Source organism: Chelonia mydas, chromosome 2, assembly GCF_015237465.2.
Source record: "Chelonia mydas isolate rCheMyd1 chromosome 2, rCheMyd1.pri.v2, whole genome shotgun sequence".
NCBI lineage: Eukaryota > Metazoa > Chordata > Testudines > Cheloniidae > Chelonia > Chelonia mydas.
In genome coordinates, this window is record NC_057850.1 from 63123539 (window position 1) to 63140307 (window position 16769).

A 16769-nucleotide genomic window follows, 5' to 3' on the forward strand; every position below is an offset into this window, starting at 1 on the left:
CCACTTACATTCCAACACACAGCTCATTTTTTCACCCTTTCTGCCATCCTTGCCCCCTGCCCCATCCCATTCCCCCTTAAATCATCATTACAATAGCTGAACTTTCTGGGTGAGTGAGCAGCACATTATGGGGAGCAGGGCGGGTGGGAAATGCTGATATGTGAAGGTGTTGACAGAGAGAGAGAGACAGAGCATGTGACAGCACCATGGAAACTGACACCACCAAGTGCTTGCTGCTGAGGCTTAGTACAAATATCCAAGCATTAACATTCAGGTAGAGTAGTCTAACAGAGGTGTTTGCTTAGGTGCAAGAGGATGCTACTGCAATGTGGTACACATAATAAATAGGCTACTGAAGTTTCTTTAAAGGTACATTGTAAATGATATTTTGTATCTCCATTCACATCATGCAAATGTCAGGGTCTATCAGGGAACAGGCGAGGCTCCTTTCACTTTTGGAAACAGTGCAACGGCTGCTGCATATATGTGCTGATGACACCCACACAGAGAGGCAAGTTGGCTGCTTTCTGACAGGAACTCGGGCCTCTTTGTAAATAACTAAGAAGATACGTTTGCTATTGATACATTTTGCTCGTCACCAGCTCTAAAGGGAGGCAATTATTATTTCCATTATGGCTATAGCATTCAGTAAGAATTTTAGGACCAGCTCCTCAGCAACTATCAGTTAGTGTGGTTGCATTGACCTCAGTAGAGCTATGATGATTAACACCAGCGAGGATATGGCCCTTAAAGTAGATGCACCTGGAAAAAAAATGGAAATATATGAACTTTCAGCAAAGCCAAAAGTGGATTTCTGCTCTGTACAAGGATGATGTAAAAAGAGCACCTGAAGCTGATTGGAAAATGGCATTTCCATCCCATGGGAAATTCCCATATATTGATATTTGCTTTTGTCCCAATTTGGGATGAAAAATCAAAATATAGAAACATTTCACAGAATGACAATTTCTGAAAAATTTCCATTGAGAATGACATTATTCTCTGTGTCTGCCTGAGCCACCACAGTGCCTCATGGGAGCTGTAGTTCTGGGTCACTCTTGGTCTCTGTACCAGAGCTGCAGACTGTCTCTCCCAGTAGCTCAGCCACAGGGAAAGACTGGAGTGCAAAATAAGAGATGTAGTATGGTCAGGAAGCAAGGGAGCATAGAGGAATTAGGGACCTGGAACTACAACTCCCATAAATCACCATGGTAGCTCGTGGTAGCAGACACTGAGATTAATGTTGACCCAGAACAAAATGTTTTGGTTCAAATGACCTGCTATTGCTCTTTTCCCATGGCAAATTTCAATTTCAACTGAACTCCATTTGCCAGTGAGAAAACATTTCACTTCAGAATATTGTGACCAGCCCTAATGGCACCTTCTCCCAAAGTAAATCTACTTTCTATGTGCATTCAGAATTATATAGGCCAGGTGGTCAGTGGTGTATATTGGCATACCTCCACTTGGCCCATATACATATAATTTAGTGGGGAAAGTAAGTTTTACTACATCAGTGCAACACAGCCCTGGAGGTCAGTGATTCTGGCTTGTGTACAATGGGATATACTAAGTACAATAGTGAAGCCACCCATGCAACCACATTGTTTAAATACATTCACATTTAAACAATGTATGCCTTAATTACCGGTGGAAACCCCAAAAGGCAATAGGATTCCCCAAAGGGTACAGAGGGAAGCTTGCTGCAGCATCCTGCAGAGTTTTTATTACTGGGCTTTATGAACAGGAAAAAGCCCAGCTTGACTTTCAGATCCCAACCTGGGTTTGTAGGGCTATCAGTTAGAAAGACACATCATTTTTCTTTTCAACTCTGTACATTCAATATGGATATTGCTGAGAGACAGCTCTGGAACGCCAGTGTACTATTTTTACAAAGACACCTATCATAGCAGAAATATATTTGAAAGAAAGGCTGACATCTCAAGAAGTGTTTTGTATTGTTTTTAGCTAGTTGCACTAAGATGTGTGAGATCTCTCCCTGATTGCGCCTGGGCTCTCTGCTGATTTCTCTGAGGCAAGATGAAAGTAACTAAAGTTGATTTTCTGTTGGAGAGCTTGTGCTTTTAGGAATTCTCTGTCTTTCTTGTGCCATTGTGATTCCTTGGGAACGTGCATTTTATAATGAGAAGATTTTTTTTTTTGGGTCTGTCTTGAGTACATTTTATTTGAATCCATGCTGGGAAGAGATCCTTAGTCTTTTCTCTAGCTGAGTCTTTCTTACAAAAGTTGGGCCTAAACCTTCCCATTGATATCAATGATAATTTTGTCATTGAGTTTTCTGGGAGCAGGGACTGCATCTTGCAAATAAATCTGGAATTACATTAATGACCGGATCCAAAGCCATTTGAAATCAGTAGGAGTCTTTCAGTTTCTGCACTGGTGATGAAACTGTGACATCTGCGGATTTCTCAGACTAGCTATCTATGTACTTATCTCACTCCATGGGGCTCGAATATGACAGCATCATACACAGATTGTAGGAAACTTTTTGTTTCTAGTATTGACTTAACTGGTGCTGTAGAAAAGACTTTCGGTTGCAGAATTCCTCTTTTTTGTTTGACTGTGTTTCTTTCTCTCTCTCTTTCTAGTGCTTTTTTTCTCCAAAGAAGCTAGTAACAGAAATAAACACTGAAGTGCCAGAGTGGAACTTTCAAGAAAACTGTGAAGTCCACATCCACCTCAATATACCTTTTCCTTTCAGATTGTAAAGACAAGACTCTCCTAGTTCAGAGATCAGAAGGGAGGAGGTGCCACAAGTCCTCCTTTTCTCTTTGCGAATACAGACTAACACGGCTGCTACTCTGAAATCAGTTCTTTCCCTCTCTCAAGTTTTATGTGCCACCTGTGCACTGCAAGGCACAGCAGTCTGGGACTGAAAACTGTCAAGCACATAACGGTATGTTAAATAACTTGGGAAGAATATCTATGAGTTGAGCGAGAGATACTTTTTCACCACTTCCTCTCACTCCCTCCATCACCGTGTTCTTTTATTTATTTATTTATTTTGCCATGTGAACATGCAGCAGAAACCTTCTACTGTTCTTTCTTCATTCTTTTGTGCTGAAGGCTAAAAATCAAGATGATCTTCTAACACTAAATAAAAACTTCTGACACCAAAGGATATTAGAGAGGGAAGTTAATCTTCTGAATATAAAAGTTAGAAATGGGTCTGAGGTGGAACACTGGATCCAAACCTTCCGAACTCAACCACCAATGATCTGAACCAACACACAAAATCCAAACAAACTTCCAAATTTGGGAAAGTTCAGATTGAAATCACATTCCAGTTCTGAATTTTGTGACTCAAACACATCACTAATGACAATGCATGTGTACAACCATTTGCAATCAAAAAGCAAAATCATATCTCCTTCAAAAGTCCAGTTCAATCTGTGTAAAAATCCCCTCATCAATGCAAATAAATGCACAGCCTCTTCTATTTGAACACAGTTTTGCCTACATTTGGGGAGGATTTTATTCGCAAACAAAAGTGTTTAAATTAGGTAATTTTTTTCTACATTGAGCACAAAAACTAAAGCTTCTTGCTTCTCAGTACATTTGACCATTCCCTATAATGGTTTAGAGCTTCCACAGATGGTATTAATAGTTCAGTAACAGTTTCTCCACAGAGAAGTACTGTGACTGGTGCCATAGTGGTGTAAGGAGACTTTCAGCTCTAGGTCCCAGGTCCAAAACTAGCCTAGTTTGGTGGTGATAGGAACTGAAACTTATTGCTGTCTGAAGCCTCTGCAGTGGCCTATGGCTATATGTAGGCTAGGCTAAAAGGTGTATTCTAAAACACGTTGGCTAACATGCTTTAACACATTTTGAAGCCCTCATGTAAACAGGGCAGATTGTGTTAGCCAGCTGAGGTGAATGTTTATGCTTGTCTACCCATTGAATGAGCAACTGTTTTCCTACCCCCACCAGCACAGTTCCTCAGACTCAGGGTGCTGGAGAGGCTTGTACTGGTACTGCCCAGGCTTTTGCTGTTTGGTGGATAGTTAGAAGGTTTCCTGTTCAATCTCACAGCTTCTCCCTGCACTAAATTCAATTTTAAAAAGACACTGTAAGAACTCATTAATTTTCCCGTGGCTAATCAACGAGCTTAATGTTTCTCACCAAAAGTCCTCTCTTCTAAGAAGGATTTAATAACAAAGGGCTGTAGCTAAATCTTAGTCAAATAAGATTTTGCCTTTTTTTTGGTAGCGTACCTAAGTACATACACTAGTATATGCTGAAATATTATCATATTGAAAACTGAAGTATAAAGTGAATATTGGGATGCACTATCCCAGGGGTTTTTTTGTGTTTGTTTGTTCTCCTGCCATACTGACTAATTCACAAAATTCAGTAATTTACAATAGGTCTCCCAGTCATTAGTGCAAATTAATGAGGGCCCACAAAGCATCTGTTTGTGAATCTTGGCAGATGGTACCAATGAATTAGGATAAAGAACACAGATTTGTTTAGTAAACTTTAATTTGTGATAGAATCACACTGTCATATCACATGGTCTAACCAAATAGCTTTTAAGGTAACTTTGGGGCTGCAGGGGGAATTCTTTCACTTTTTCCTCCTCCTCTTTCTCTGCTGAAGCAGCTCAGAACCATTTAAGAATTTTAAAAATATCCAAAACTCCAAAAAGCATGCTAAAAATTGTTATTCTGGGTTCCCCCACCGCAGACTAACTTTCAGCCCAAATCAGCCTCTGGTATGATTTCTAGCTTGAGTAACTGTCATTTCTTCACTTTGGAATCCTGGCAGAGGTGTTACATGCATACATGTCCTCTCTCCAAAATAACATGCAGTCCAATTAAATACAAAAAACCCCTCAACAGTGTGGTTGTGATTTTATAAAACAGAAGTGAGGAACTCAAAAGTTACCGGGACGCATTGCTCATCTGCATTTTCTACTACAATACCGGCCGTTCTGTATCCTCTTTATTATACGTCATATAGGTGTGTGCTCACTGTGACTAAGTTATGGTGGGTGTCAAACTATAACTTTGAATTTCTTAGCATCTGTGGGTGTAAAATCTGACCCATTAACTTATATTAACATGTTTTTGTTGTTTTTTTTTTAAAATGTAGCTTCCCTGTTCTTTTAAAGGGGGTAGGGGGGATAAAGTTGCCAGTGAAGAAGTCTGCAAGATTATTTGATTATACCTCTGAACCCTGCGGAATATACAAATTTTGAAATTACATGTTGGGGTAGTGGGGAGGTGTCATAAATATAAAGGGAAGGGTAAACACCTTTAAATCCCTCCTGGCCAGAGGAAAAACCCTTTCACCTGTAAAGGGTTAAGAAGCTAGGATAACCTCGCTGGCACTTGACCAAAATGAGCAATGAGGAGACAAGATACTTTCAAAGCTGGAGGGGGGCGGGGAGAAACAAAGGTTCTCCTGACTGTGTGAGGCTTTTGCCGGGAACAGAAAAGGAGTGGAGTCTTAGAATTTAGTAAGTAATCTAGTTAGATATGCATTAGATTCTGTTTTGTTTAAATGGCTGATAAAATAGCTGTGCTGAATGGGATGTATATTCCTGTTTTTGTGTCTTTTTGTAACTTAAGGTTTTGCCTAGAGGGATTCTCTATGTTTTGAATCTGATTACCCTGTAAGGTATTTACCATCCTGATTTTACAGAGGTGATTCTTTTACTTTTTATCTTCAATTAAAATTCTTCTTTTAAGAACCTGATTGCTTTTTCATTGTTCTTAAGATCCAAGGGTTTGGGTCTGTGTTCACCTGTGCAAATTGGTGAGGATTTTTATCAAGCCTTCCCCAGGAAAGGGGGAGTAGGTTTTGGGAGGATTTTGGGGGGAAAGACGTTTCCAATCGGGCTCTTTCCCTGTTATATATCGGTTAGATGCTTGGTGGTGGCAGCAATAAAGTCCAATGGCAAAAGGTGAAATAGTTTGTACCTTGGGGAAGTTTTAACCTAAGCTGGTAAAAATAAGCTTAAGGGGTTTTCATGCAGGTCCCCACATCTGTACCCTAGAGTTCAGAGTGGGGAAGGAAACTTGACAGGAGGCGACCAAAAGACCATCAGATCTGGAAGTACTTTAAGGTTTAACTTGAAGCCATAAAACTCCTGGGGTGCTATATGGAATCCTGTTCTAGAGGTCTGCTGAATGAATGCATATGCTACTGCTATACTGAGTAATCAGAAATAGGCTAGAGAACTCAGCAAAACTCTCTGAGCTACCAAACCTACTGTGAACTATTAGCTACAGTTATTCATCTGAAGTCCTCAAAACAGCAGAGGAACTATATAGATGCCAGGTTTCTAAGAGGAACCATGTTTCCAAGCCTCTCCATGACAGCAGGTTTAGCAATAAGCTTAGGAGAGTAGTCAAGGCCTCGAAGCTAATTCTGTTTGTCTTTGTGTTACCCTCTGGTGGTTCGTTGTAGGTGGAACTTCAGGCTTGGACTGAACTGGGATGAGCCAGTGATAAGAGAGACGACATTGACTTGACCCTGACAATGTTTATGATTAAAAGCTGTAATAGTTTTGTCTATTGGTTAAATGATTTTTTACCTGAAGATGTCCACATGGTTTTATGTTGTTGCTGTTATAGCTATGCCTGGAGCCAGAGTTCCAGGTCAATAATATTTCTTTGACTATTGTCACCACACTAGCTCCTGCAACAGCTCCCAATTTCCTCTCCCTTCTTTCATGAACCCTGTCTTCCTTGCTGACTGGATTAGGATCCTCTCCCTCTGCAGTCTGTTGTAAGTCGCTTCTGGGAGGCATGAGGTAAGGCTGGCATTGACAGTAGTGCAGCACCTTTCTCGTATTGCAACGAAGCAACATATAGCATGTTGGCCTGTGTCCTGGTACAGAACCTTTCAAAGTAAAATGTTAGCACAGTATCCATCATTAAAAGTCAACATGTGGTCACAGTGAAAAGACCCCTGTCATTTCCTTATATTTGGAAAAATAACTGTAGGGTATTTCAGACAAAAAAAGGGAGCCAACTGTGGCTAAATGTTGACCTTTTAATGGTGACCACTAATTGAAAAACCTGATTTTTTTTAATTAAAATTTTCAGGGAGAGAGGAAGGTGGCAAAAAATTGAGTTTTGGATGGAAAGTTGACTCAAAAATTCTAAATTCAGAGAATTTTGCCTAGCTCGAGTAAGCACAGTATTCTAAAGGAACAAATGGTGGCCACATATACATACCACAGCCACCAGAGGGGACTGACCCAGTATAAGCCTCTCGCACTTGAGCTAAGGGAGTAACTGCTTTAATTGTGAATAAATAGGAGGCTCTTCTTCCTCTCTGGGAACAGATTTGATGGTTTGCACTTAGCCATTATAATATCCTGGTTTACTGGTGATTAATGCAAGAAGCTGATTTGGACTGATGTTTCTTTATTTAGATGGTATTTAAAATGTGGCTATCACTGGACTATAGGCACATTTGAAAAAATGTAATGCAAAATACATACAATATCAATTGGACCAATACACAACATTTACAACTTACCCCAAACTATCCAGACTAAAAGTCTCCCTTCCTAGCTATTTCCTATCCTATAGAAAGCCTGTGAAAACAGAAGAGCTTTGCAGCCTGACCTGAAGGTAATAGATCAGTTATGATATCAAATCAATAGGTCAAAGAATGGGGGCACTGTGTTTCTGGGGGGCAGAGAAGAAAACACTGAGTCACTTTGACCAGATTTAAAAGGGCAGTGAAGGGAGACACATGAGTGCATGCAAACAGCCAGGGGTAAAGTGGATAAAGTACACCAGTTAATTTCTCATAAATCAGGAACTGTAAAAGCAAAAGCTGCTTTAAAAGGGAAACACCTCTGTAGAGTCAGTCTCCTTAAACATGCATTGTTCCCCTGAGCCATATTGTTGAAGAAATCTACCCCACTAGTATAGCACTTTTATTCTGTATTTCCTTCACATTGGCCTTGCAGTATCTGCTCATCTATTCTCGGCTGAAAGAATTTCAGACATGACGAAAGTAGACACTGAATGACTTCTATTAAAATGTCACAGAGAGGACAAATGCCCATAGCATTGGTTAAAGTGGATAAAGACAACCAAACAAAAAGCTATTAGGGAAGGTCTGCTGGCACTTGCCTTTCACCTCCGGAGATCTATTAACTTTAAACCAAAACTCCCCATCATGGCTTATGTGGCCATGTATAAAACGGGAAATCATTGCTGGACTAAGATTTGTTCTATGATCCATCACTTTTATGTAACAAATATGACAATGGAGAAAAGAGGATTTCATTATTTATAACAATGGGCAAACTAGTTCAGACAAAATAGGAATGTCACTGAAACTTTGCGCAAGACCCAAATGGCTGGGGGGGGGAGGGGCGCTCTGGGTTTCGGCAGGGGAAGGGGGGCTAGAGGGGCAGGGCCTTAGGCAGAAGGGGTGGGCCGTGCCGGGGGCTAGCCTTCCCGAGCCCGTGGTTCACCCACTACCCATGAATAGGCAGCTGAGAGTCTTCCAGGTCCAGGAGGGCAATGAGACAACAGTGGCAGCAGCAGCAGTGCAGCCCTGCCGGTGGGGGTAGTGGGTAGTGTTCAGTGAATTTGGATTTGCCAGGGCAAGGATCACCCTGGTGTCCCTAGGCAAAGACTCTCCCCTTCAAAATCCTCTCTTCCTGGAGCCCCATGATCTGCCTGGACAGAGACCACTTCTTCAAACCCTCCAGCTCTTTCACAGCCTTGCAAACCCTAGAAGATGATAAGGGGATAAGTAACAGTCAGCATGGATTTGTCAAGAACAAATCATGTGAAACCAACCTGATAGCTTTCTTTGACAGGGTAACAACTGTTGATAGGGGGAGGCAGTAGATGTGGTATATCTTGACTTTAGTAAGGCTTTTGATACTGTCTCGCATGACTTTCACATAAACAAACTAGGGAAATACAACCTAGATGAAGCTACTGTAAGGTTGGCGCATAACTGATTAGAAAATGGTTCCCAGAGAGTAATCATCAGTGGTTCACAATCAAGCTGGAATGGCATATCGAGTGGGGTCCCTCAGGGATCAGTTCTGGGTCCAGTTCTGTCCAATATCTTCATCAATGATTTAGATAATGACATAGAGAGTACACTTATAAAGTTTATAGATGATACCAAGCTGGGAGGGGTTACAAGTTTTTTGGAAGATTAAAATTAAAAATGATCTGGACACACTCGAGAAATGGTCTGAAGTAAATAGGATGAAATTCAATAAGGACAAATGCAAATTACTCCACTTACAAAGGAACAATCAGTTGCACACTTACAAAATGGAAAATGACTGCCTAGGAAGGAGTACTGTGGAAATGGATCTGGGGGTCATAGTGGATCATAAGCTAAATATGAGTCAACAGTGTAACATATTGCAAGAAAAGCACATCCAGTCATCTTCATTGTCTCTTCCATTCTTTGGGTCGCTACCACTGCTGCCTCTGTAGCTGTCATAGCCTTCACTCCTAAGCTCCTAAGAAGGAACCACCTCCTGCCACACACACACAAACCCTCCAAACCTAGAAAAACACCACACACACACACACCTTCCCTCAAACTCCCCTAACAAATTCCCCCCCAATGCTTCCCCTCAAATTCCCCCCAAATTCTCCTAACAAACTGTCCCCCAAACTCTCCTAACAACTCCCCCCCCAAATTCCCCTAACAAACTCTCCCCCAAACTCCTCCGTTTTCAGCTCTGTTTGCTGTCTCCTGTGCCCCTGCTCCTGTTAACCAGCTCCAATTTCAACTCTTGTAAAAATGTAATATGACAATACTTTCTGTTCCCATCACATGCTTTAGATCCAAGTGGCACACAGCAAAGACAAGACCAGTCTTTGAATGTTGAGAAGACTTTAGAGCTAGTTGGAACAGTTCTGACAAAACACTCCAGGCTAGTATGGTCCCTCTCATTAAGGTTTGCATGTCCTTGATAAATACATGAGAGAGGCATAGCCATGATCTTGCTGAATGGTCTTTTGTGATTATTTTTCCTTTTGAGGAAGAGTTCTGTGGGGTTTAACTTCTGTAACTCCCATTGGCTTTAATGGGAGTGTGACAGAGTGCTAGGAAAGAGCAACTGAACCAGCACCCTGATCACTGTTTAACCATTTATGCTCCCAGAAATGGCCTGACTAAGGAGAGGAATTTCTGTTTACCAGATCAGATTGGGGCAGGGAAGCTAATGAGCTAATTAGCCCATTAACAGGGAAACTGGAAAACAACGCACAGGAAGGAAGTGCAGAGCAGAAGAAAGAGAGACATAAGGCTAGCTGGACTATAAGGGAGCTCTTTGTGTGGAGAGACCTTTCCCACCTTTCCCCACCCCTTGGTAGAAGGGATAGCTAAGCTGAATGTCTCTGTAAATAGTATGGTTGCATGAGAATGGGAAAGGTGGTGAGGTGAAGCACTGTAAATAAACTACGGGGTGATATCTCCAGAAGGAAGGTCTGTGAGCAATCTGTATGAGAGCAAAGAAAACAGGAGCAGCAGGTGCCCCATCACAGGGAGTCTCAAATCTAAATCCTGGTTCACTGCTGAAAATGTTCCCCTAGGGAGATTTAATACAAGGCAGCTCTTAATGTAGTGATAAACACATTCCTACATCACTGCCTTTGATTCTGCATCACACACACATTCTTAGTTTTCAGAACAATGGAAATGTATGGAATCTATCTGATCATTTGGGATTACTTGTGTCATTCAGTCTCCACCTAATTTCTAATATGCCATTAGGTTTACTTTTTTGCCACATCCCTCCATGCAGAAGTGAAACTTGTTTCATGTATTTGTGTTTTGCAAAGACCAAAATAGCCCCAGGGCTAAATTGACAGGAGTGGAACAAAGTGCTTGCTCTTCAATAAAATATAATCTCTTTGTGTAGCACTCTGCCCCTATAAAATCCCTTTTTTTCTTCTAATAATGCAGCAGTACCCAGATAATAAGAAACTTAATTGTAATTAACTGTCCTTGAAATATATTTTGAGGCCAAACACAATATGATTAATACCAGAGATTCATGGCTTCACACTGAGCAAAACGTATTATTCAAAAAAGTTGTCTTTACAGTGACAGATAGCTTTTTGAGTTTTATTCATGATATTTTCTATGCAATGCATTTAAAAATCAGCTATGAAGGACACTTTGGACTAAAAAGTCTACTGCTATACAGTACAGAGAGCAGAATGATTTTCTTCATCATGATTGATTATTTTATCTTTTTTAATATTATAGGCTTTGTTGATAGCACCACCTATAATTAGGGTTACCCAACACTTTCCATTATGAGACCCTGTGTCAGTTGCTTATAAATTTACCAGACTGTAACTGTTTGGGCTGAAATGTTCCAGGGCAGGTCTCTGCCTCAGGCTGATTTTTGTTTTCTAACAGTTTCAGCTAAAACAATTCACCCATTCCTGAGAATGAGGTTAGGGGGAAATACATTGTTTTGCCCGTGTTAATAAAATTCTTATGACCACTTTGTTGAAAAGCTTTATTGCCCAAATGCTTTGGAGTAAGAACTTAAAATTTGGTTGGGGGGAAGGGTCACGTTGGTATTAGGGATGTGCATTTTGATGTTTCTGTGAAAAGTTGCCCAAATTTGGCCAAGCTATGAGCCTCCAAAAATGGAAAAATCTCAGTTCTCACATGCTGTAATGCACCTGTATTGTGCAGGAGATCAGACTGGATGATCACAATGGTCCAATTTCAGTTCGCACATCCTATAATTAATTCAGGGGAGTCCTGTGGCTTGTATTGTGCAGGAAATCAGACTAGATGGATCACAATGGAGCCTTCTGGCCTTGGAATCTATGGATCTACACTCAATAGAGACTTAGAGTTTGGCAGCTAAATTTTCTGATGATTCCTTCTGCACCAAGCATGCTATAGCTTAGGGCAGATGGGACTGAGCAGGAGTTTTCCTGCAATTGCTGCTCCCAGCTGTATCATAATGCATACTCACAAGGATCTGTATTAAGGTTGACTGGACAACTTTAATTCTGGTATCTCTTAACTTTTTAGTGCTTGAGTTTGCAACCTTGACCTTTTTTTACATATATAATATGATCACACATGTGCCATACTAAACTCTGTTAACTTACAGTGAAGGTTGCTCAAGGGAATTTCCTATAATTTCAATCTCTAAAAATCATGGGAATTGCCAGTTAGGGCAGCATTAACACCCACATCAACCTCAGAGCACATGCCTTACCATACACCAACCATGCTCACAGACTTCTACAACAAACACTTTTCCTTCCAGCGTACAACCAGCTTCAGCGCACACATCCAATTCCTCATTCTTTCACTCCAATGCACAGTCATAACTCTGATCTCAAAAAGAGCATTATAGTTTACCAATAAAAAAATGTTGCTGAAAGAGCCCTCAATTTCCACAATCCAAGCAATTCCAAGGGAAGCGGTGGTTGTAGCTCACCAGCCATTTCGTTGCCTACAGCCAAGCATGAAAATCATGAGTAGAGGAAACTTTGACTAACTCCAGGGAAATTTTGCAGCTTGAGCAGGAAAGTTCATGCCTGTCTTGTGCAGGAGCTCAGACTTGAGGATCACAGTGGTCCCTTCTGGCTTTTGAATCTATGAATCTATGTTCAGTAGAAACCTGTTAGAGTTTGGCAGCTATATTTTCTGAAGAGTCTGCCTGTAGTTCCACCTTCCTCCACCACAATACCAATGCAGGACAAGCCTGCAGAATACAAGTAGATCTATCACTTTCCCCTTCCGAATCTCAGTAGCCACTTCCTCACCCCGATCCCAGGGAGTCCAGGTCAATTCCACGGTGCAGGCTAGATGGTTCTGTCGTATTTTTAAAATTAGTTCTGATTATTTTTATGAACTATTTTTCTTGGAGCATGAGTAGGAAACTGTGGCTATTCAGATTCGCTGAAATTTTGGGGCTAGCAGCAGACCTTGACTTCAGGTTTTGGCATCACCCACTTCAGCTTCAAGAACACACAAAATTTCCCCTCTTCAAACTGCTTCTTGGGTCTAGCGTAAAGTCCCATGTCAAGGGTTTATTAACACTTAAAGTATCAGATAAAATAGATCTTCTTTATCTGTTTGACTGCCTGTTGTACTTATAGTTCAGGTTCCCAAGGTTGCAACTGCTGCCTGGCCTGAGAGATTGGGGAAACGGGGAGTTCTCTGTGAGGGGCCCCCAGCTAGGAAATGCTCTTACTTGGATGTATCCAAAGCTCAAGACCTTTTGCTGTTGTTTCTGCTTCGTTTTGGGGGTTTGCATGTATTTTGTGTGTGCACATGTGTGAAATTGTTTGTTGAGGTTTGTCAGACCTGTTGGGGAATTTACCTAGTCACGTTGCATACTTATGGAGTGACCATTAATCACGTCTTAGGTATGATTGCAGCTGAGTTTCTGTTTAAAGCTGAATTTTGCATCCCTTCTAAAATCCATCATAAAAATCCTGGTAAATTAATGGAATGGAGGGCTAGGTTTATTTTTAAGATACGGACCGCAATAAAGTAAAGTTCATGCTTGTGAACATGACTGACAACAGTAAGCAAAAAAAAAAACCCCACCCCCAATTCAGACACAGCTAAATCTTTATCACAAACTAACTGCATTGCAGCCACGCTCCATAAATGCAGGATTTCTTTTATATCAGTAATGTGCTGGAGTCTAACATGAGTCATCAGAAAAGCTGCATTACCTACTGATTGCTAAAGTATTTCACACATACCCCTGTGCATATCCATCTTGCGTATGTCCATCAGCTTAACTGACCAACGACCCATTACTGAAACTGATAGCTGGCACAGTAATTTATCTAATCTTTTAAAATAGCTTCATTTATGTTGTTCCTTGGCCGGCTTTCCAGTTGGTCAAGGTTATTTCCAGTAGGAGCATTTCCAGCAGTTTGGTAAGAGTTTAGATATAACATTTCAGAACCAAAGCTGGTACTTGTCCACAAAACATTAGTGTAGTGTGAGTACTATTGAAAAAAAACTAGGTTTAACACTGGGGGGGGATACCTGACCAGGAATCAGAGTAGCAGCCATGTTAGTCTGTATTCGCAAAAAGAAAAAGAGGACTTGTGGCACCTTAGAGACTAACAAATTTATTTGAGCATAAGCTTTTGTGAGCTACAGCTCACTTCATCGGATGACCAGGAATGTTTTTTTATGACATTGCACGTTTGCCATGTATGTGTAGTAGTTTCTCAGTGTAGTGAGTCTTTGAACAGAAATTCAAGAGAGGGGCCACTGACACACTTATGATCCAGAAGAAGGAATGAGTCATTCTGTATAATTACATCAGCACCATTCTTCTCTATCTCTACAGTCATTTGGTGGGGAAATGTAGGTGTCCACATTTGTTGGCACCTCCCCCAAAAATGGTTTCAAGACCAATCAGAAAGCACCAGTTTCATAATTACCTGATTTATTCCCCTGATTGCCTTAATCCAGCCCTGAAAACCATCTGAAGCACAGTGACACAGGGTATTCCATGGCTCTGACTGTATGGCCACACACCTACCAGAGAAACAGTGATGGTAGCATCTCCCTCCCTGCTTAGAGAAGGCAGGCCGGTGGGTAGCAGCAGAGGCGGAGAATAGAGAGATGAAGGCTGGAACAGTGAGCAAGATTGGACTGGGACACATGGCTAGTTTCAGTTGAACTGGCCATGAGAGCAAGACATCTGCTCTTCATGTGCATGACACTTAACAATGGCTTTTTCATACAGTCACACCCCAGTTCTCTATAATTTGTGTTACTTCCATGGTGAATTGTTTTTATAGCTCCAATTCTTTCCCCTTTCCCAATTCTTAAAACAAGACACAATGTAGTCTCCAGTATTGTTAAAACCATCCATTCCAGAGTACTTTCCTAAATAGATAGTATACACCATAGCAATAATCAAGACTCCCACAAAAATATAAAGCAGCTAGCACCAGCGATTGTAATATAAATAAAATACAACCGCTGTTAGAATGTTCAGGAGTTCAGGTACTGCTTCCACAAGGCCATTTCTGAAAGATTTTAAAATGTGTTCTTCTTACAGAATATCCCCTTTCTTTTTTCTTTTTTTTTTTGCTATGAACAGTTAAACCAACTTCAACATGAATCAGACCAAGGATAATTCATAATCTTGCACACTGTTCATGTTATGCTCCCAAGCTCTGTTTTTGTAACTTTCTGTCTCAGGCAACGTTGTTGATCAGGATCAGGTTGCATTGTCTGACCAACTGTTAACTTCTCTTAAATTTCTCTGTTACTCATATTGATTAATGTTGCTCCCCCACACCTTTCCAAATTCCTACAGTGAAGCTGCTCCTTTAGCTTGCTGAATAGAAGTCTGTGGATGAAATCCTGGCCACATTGAAGTCATTGAGAGTTTTGCCATTCAATTCAATGTAGCAGGATTTTTTCAGCCAGTATTTTCTGGGCAAGAGTACAAGAGCTATATTCTTCATTGCTGCATAAACAGTATATGGCTCACTAACGAGCACATGTCTGTATCTTGCTAGAGATAGTTACAAGATTAATGTATATTTGTCAGGAAATGTAAACAAGATGTTAAACACTCTCTTTGAGTCACAAATATATACAAAACTTTAGTTATGAAATTCTGAAGGTCACCTGATTTGGGAGATTCGTGCCAAACTGAGTGGCTCATGAATTTGTATTACCTTACATTTTCTGCACAAAGCCAAGTGAAACTCAATCATTCTGAATGAGTTCTATTTCAAGCTTTGGGTTCAGGTTCGTGTATATTCATGAACAATGGAACTGAAGAAAAAATTGAAACCAAAAACTTACAAATTTTGCACACAGAGCAAGTTATGGGCAATATCTTCTCTACCACCAAGAGAACCTGTATAAAACACTTCTCTGGGACTGAAGAATGAGAGCTGCAGTCAAATTTGCAGAATTCCCCTAGCTATAGAGCAATCCTGCTGTGAATATAAACTGGAGCCTCAGCTGTGGACCCAACTCCACATGAGGTTAGGGTTAGGAAAATTTCTGTATAAATGACAATTTGGTTCTGCACATGCCTGCCTCTATAGGGGTTCACCTCCCATTACAGTGAATTGGGAGCTTTTCCATCAACTTCACTGAGCTTTCGATCAATTCGTATAAATTAAATTCCTTCCTGGTGTGTTTCCAGTGAGGTTATTGGAATTACACCAGGGATGAATTTAGCCCTATACATGTGTCATGTCATAAATCTGTCATGTTAAACTCACTAATGTATCTTAGTTCTGACTCCAGACTCACTGTTGTTGATGATGCGTAAAGTAGAAAATGTTTGTATCTGTAGTGTTTGCAGTTAGGCCGCTATTGCTTTATCTTTTAAACTGAACAAAATTTGGTGTGATAGTCATATGTGGAGCATAAATACAGAACATCAAGATGCCATTTTTTCCAGTCACTTTTCAGAGCATAATCACATTTCAGAGCCATCTATTGAAAGCCTTTCCTCCTTATAAAGAGGGAATCCTATAGTTTGGTAGGTATAGTGTAGCAATGTCAGGCTGTTCTAAAGAACCCATCACCATGGCATCTACATAATAGCTCAAGGCGTAAAGAACAGCACATACTGCTGAAGAATTTCAAGTTCTTTGTTCCCTTTTTTACCTCAGGCTCTGGAGAAACAACTGCCATATCAAGCAAGTATATTTTAAATGCTGCCTACGCTTTGTCTCAGGCTTGGGAAGATGAAATGATCTTGCATTTAAATGGAAATAATATGGAACGCTGATCTGATGTCAGTTTGAAAG

The 16769-nt window shown here is 40.7% G+C and overlaps 1 protein-coding gene across 1 annotated transcript in view; it reads right to left on the reverse strand.

The window, feature by feature from the left end:
- The window catches only part of CLVS1 (clavesin 1), a 135320-nt gene that overhangs the window by 29031 nt on the left and 89520 nt on the right, over positions 1–16769 (reverse strand). The gene's annotated exons all lie outside the window — the stretch shown is intronic.